The sequence below is a fragment of the Vulpes lagopus genome, chromosome 19, assembly GCF_018345385.1.
Source record: "Vulpes lagopus strain Blue_001 chromosome 19, ASM1834538v1, whole genome shotgun sequence".
Lineage (NCBI taxonomy): Eukaryota > Metazoa > Chordata > Mammalia > Carnivora > Canidae > Vulpes > Vulpes lagopus.
Window position 1 is genome coordinate 47,686,918 of NC_054842.1, and position 5,085 is coordinate 47,692,002.

Sequence of the window (5,085 nt, forward strand, 5' to 3'; positions counted from 1 at the left end):
TCAGGGTGTGATCCTGGAGTCCTGGGATCGAGTCCTGCATCGGGCTCCCTGCATGGAGCCTGCTTCTCCCTCTCCCTGTCTCTGCATCTCTCTCTCTCCCTGTGTCTCTCGTGAATAAATAAATAAAATCTTAAAAAAAAAATGGTTTCTATGAGCAAAAAGTAGGATTACTGAAAATAACATTATAAGGGATTTAAAAAGTTGTCCCCTTGCTTATTGAAAAATTACAAATGCTTCTTTGCTGCTTAGCATCAGAGAGATCTATAAGAAGCTCCTTCCTAAGAACAAAGGGCGTAAAAACCAATCTTCAAAAGACAATATGATAGAAACGTGAAAACATTTAAACCTACTTAGTAATCAAAGAAATGCACAATGACACCAACATGCCACTTACTGTTTATTAATCACCCTCAAAAAGATGCCACTAAATGACTTAAAAAGTACAGTAAAGAAAGCAATTTTATTCGTTGCTGATAAAAGGTGACATTTTGGAAGAGCAATTAAATAATATTTTTCAAAAATATAAAAACTAATTTTAATTTTAAACATCAATTCTACTTCTGAGAATTCCCACCAAGGAAATTATTTTAAAAATGGAAAATCAACATAGATATAATTTTTAGAATAGTATCATTTGAGTAAAAACTGAGGAGAGTCTAATTACCCACCAAAAAATTGTTTGCAATAACCATGGTGCCATCTCTTCTCGGCATATTAAGTCCCAGTTAAAATTAACATCATGAAGACAATATGGCATGATGGTAAGGCTTAGAAAAAAAGAAAAGTGTGGTGTAAATTGTGTAGGCCCATTAAGGCTAAATGAGAAACAGATGCCCAGAAAAAAGCGATTTCAAGAAATTTCAAAATACTCATAGTTGTGTTAGGATGATGGACTTTGGGGCCATTATACTCTTTTAAAAATTTTTAAATAATTTCAATATTAATTGTATAACATTAGAAAAAACTGATTTTACTAAAACTGTAAGATGGTGACTGTTCTCAAGACTAGTCACTCTTATAACTCAATTTTCTGAGTTCAGAACCTGATTTATTAATTACTGGGTTTTTTGTATGAATAAGACCAAAAGGCAAGATCAAATAATAAAATTCATCTCTTCGTACATTTTTGCTCATTATTTTTAGAATTATTTTCCATCAAATAAGTACTTTCTCAAAATGAGTCAAATATGTGATCTAGGACTAAGTATATGCAGGTATCATTGCATTAGTCTTTTCCTACGTTAAAATTTATCCCCAGTGATCAATAGCCTTAATTTCATAAGCCTATGGGCGTTGACAATTTTGTTTTCTCCAGGTCTATACACAATCCCTTGCCTTTGGAAAGGTTCTTTAAGAAGGCTCAGTAACAATAGGAGTACTGCTATTTTCTTGAAAAAATAACCTTTTTAAAAAAGATTTTATTTATTTATTCATGAGAGACATAGAGAGAGAGAGGCTGTGGGACTCGATGTGGGACTCAATCCCAGGACCCCGGGATCACACCCTGAGCTGAAGGCAGATGCTCAACCGCTGAGCTACCCAGGGGTCCCACCAAAAATAACTTTTTCAAGTCCATTTGACACACCACTGACAGAATTAATTAATTAATTTCTCCTTAAAGCTACTGCTATTATTAAACATTTAGAGTCTTTTGTTTTCAACTCAGTTCCTCTCTAACTCACTACAGGATTTTGAATTGAGTAGTGAAGGGTGGAGGTAGAAGAGAGTAGGAAAAAGTACATGGTCAGTGATTAGAGCAGATAGCCAGAAAGGGCTCCACTTATAGGGTTTCTTTCTTTCTTTCTAAAGATTTATTTACTTAAGAGAGAGAGAGACCTCGAGCGGGGAGGGAGGGGCAGAGGGAGAGGGAGAGAATCTTAAGTGGACTCGCCCTGAGCATGAACAGACTCAGGGCTGATCCCAGGACCCTGAGGTCATGACCTGAGCTGAAACCAAGAGTCTGCTGCTGAACCAACTGAGCCACCCAGGCGCCCCTAGATAGAGTCTCTTTCTAATAACAGATAATCGAAGTCAGGACAATATAACATTTACTTCGGGTTATACGCAGCGCTAACCACGGTGGACAGAAGCAAAGATGGTCACATACGGTTCCTGGCAACAAGCATATGCGCTGAGAAGGAGCCAAACACACATGAACCACAAAAACATACACAGGAGTGACTGTATTTCCTTTCTTTTGATTTTGCTGGGCCGAAATTCTACAAAACAACTTATATTCCCTGCAACTTGAGAAAATTTAATGCAGGGCAGCCCGGGTGGCTCAGCAGTTTAGCGCTGCCTTCAGCCCAGGGTGTGATCCTGGGGTCTGGGATCGAGTCCCACATCAGGCTCCCTGCATGGAGCCTGCCTCTCCCTCTGCCTGTGTCTCTGCCTCTCTCTGTGTGTGTCTCTCATGAATAAATGAATAAAATCTTAAAAAAAAAAGACAGAAAATTTAATGATAGATTATTTGTATTATTTTCTCTTCATTCCTAAACACCAAAAACAGAACAACAACAAAAAACTTCAAAACCCAACAACCTAAGAACTCTGAAAATTAGCAACAGCAAATAAATGGAGGATGAAAGGCCAAATCCGAAAAATGACCCTTAAAGGGTAAGTTTCTGGGTTGTTTATCCCTCTTTTATTTTTGTGCCACAATCAAGGGCAGTTTCAGTGTGAAAAGGTGGGGAGTGGTTGGTACAGGGAGCAAATTTCAGAGAGAAACTCTGTCTTTCTAGTCCGAGGAACAGGAAAAGGAGCCTTTGCTCCCAGGGCAGCCCCAACTGTGGATAACTGCAGCGGCGCACGTGGCTAAAACTCCAAGAGCAAAGCAAAACACAAAACGCAGAACCACACACAATCGTATTCAAGCCAGACGACTAGGAAAACAGGATTTCCCTGGACATCTGAGACTATGTGGCAGGTGCCACCTGCAGGGAAGGGGGAGGGGAGGCTCCACTTCTGCACTTGAGCTGACACAGGTCTGCGTCTCTGTGGGACAGACCATGAGCGACAAGGCAAAGGATTGGAATTCTACCCCTGGGTGTTCAGATGGAATTTTAAGTTTCTTTCTTTCTTTTTTTTTCATTAAAGATCTTCTATTTATTTATTTGACAGAGGGGATCTGCAGAGAGGAAGGGCACGGGCAGGAGCAGACTCCCCACTGAGCAGGGAGCCTGTTGGGTGGTTGGGTGGAGGGGCCGATCCCTGGACCCCAGGATCATGACACAAGCTGAAGGCAGACGCTTAACCGACTGAGCCGTCCAGGCTCCTGAAGCTTGACATTTCCCCCTAAGTAGGTAAACTGCTTTGTGACAGCACCGCCACTAGAAGTCAGGACCCTCTAGGGACTGTTAGAGGACTCGGGGTCTCCTGTCTCCTAACATAATATTCACAAGGTACAGGATACATCCAAAAATACTCGACATACAAAGAACCAGGACAACAGGAAAAATCCTCGAGGGAAAATCATCAGCAGATCAACACATGGAAACTCAGAGAGGAACCCCACGTTGGACTCATAAGCAATTACCACCACCCTTCCTTCTTCCCTCCCTCCCTTTCTTCCTTCTTTCCTTCCTCCTGCTTCATCGTGTTCTTCATTTCTTATCTTCCCAAGGCAGACAACATTAGATGTTGGGTCCTAGACTTTTTTTCTTTTTCTTTTGTAATAGAAACATACCAAGGTAACTGTTGGGTTGTTCTTTTTTTTTTTTTTTCTTTTTCCTTTCTCTTTTTCTGTGTCAGCTGAATACCGCAGATTGGATTTTGCTGTTTTTGAGGCCGCTAAGGACCATGGCAACAAGGCCCACGTGAAAAGCATGATGCACCAGGGCACTTTCTGTTGGATGCTATTGTTACACTGCTGCTCCTAGGAGGCCGAACCAGAATGCGGCCCCCTAGACCAAGCAGCCTTAACACAGAGGGCTCCAGGTCCGAGGCCACCAATGAGCGCCTAGAATTGCCTGCCAATATTTATCAATCCGGACAAAGCACTTTTCGCCACCTCCCTTTCCCTCCTTAGCATAGAGGACTAGAGAGGGAACCTGAGTGGGAGATTTCTGTGTTCACAGTCTCCCCTTTGTAACCACTCTTTTGGTGCTGGTCGGCCTCCAGCTGGAGCCCCAGGAAGCCTTGGCACTGCTTTCATGGTTGTGGGGCCCAAGGACCCAACTGCAGTAACGTTTTATGTATCATGTTGTTCAAATGGATTTCTAACTTTTGTGACTTCTTGCTTGACTCCTAGCTTGTGCAGAAGCGACTTGTTTAATTGACTTATCTTTGGGGCTTTTCTAGGTATCATATTGTATTGATTTGTAACTATTCTCTCTCATTTTAAAGAGATGTTATGTATATTTGAAAGAGAGAGAGAGAGTGAGAGAGGGAGGGAGCATGAGCAGGGGCAGAGGGCCAGGGCTGCAGAGGGAGAAGCAGGCTCCTCGCTGAGCAGGGAGCCCAAGAAGGAGTTTGAGCCCAGGACCCCAGAATCAGGACCTGAGCCACCCAGGGGCCCTCATTTGTAACTCTTCTCTTACAGTCAAGAGAACAACTCCTTTAGCCTGAAGAACTTCCTTTAGCACTTTTTTTTTTTTTTTTTTTTTTAGACTTGATCCCCTGGAGCCGAATTTCCTCATGGTAAGTTTATCTGAAAATATCTGTATATCCTTTATTTTTTATTTTATTTTATTTTTTTAAAATATGGAAGGCTTCATGGATTTGCGTGTCATCCCTGTGCAAGGGCCATGCTAATCTTCTCTGTGTCGTTCCAATTTTAGAATGTGTGCTGCTGAAGCGAGCACTATCCTTTATTATTTAAGGATAATTTTTCTGGAAAAAGATTCGTCAGCACTTTGAATATAGTTCTGGACTCCTTTTATTATGATAAAAAAGTTAACTACTAATTATATCATTGTTCTTGTATGTGTTCTGTGTTACTTTTCTCTAAGTACTTTTTAAGATTTTTTTTCTTTATTTTTTTAGTTTTCAGCAGTTTGACTCCAATGTGGTTTTCTTTATATTTATCCTTTGTGTGTAGGTGTCGTATTTGTTCTGATTTGTTGAGATTCTTGGATCTGAAATTTA

The 5,085-nt window shown here is 40.9% G+C and overlaps 1 non-coding gene across 1 annotated transcript; it reads right to left on the minus strand.

Moving 5' to 3' along the window:
- Positions 1–4,695: 4,695 nt before the first annotated feature.
- Positions 4,696–4,802, minus strand: LOC121479179. The gene has a single exon (XR_005984681.1). It is a non-coding gene; the product is annotated as a U6 spliceosomal RNA (small nuclear RNA).
- Positions 4,803–5,085: the final 283 nt, after the last annotated feature.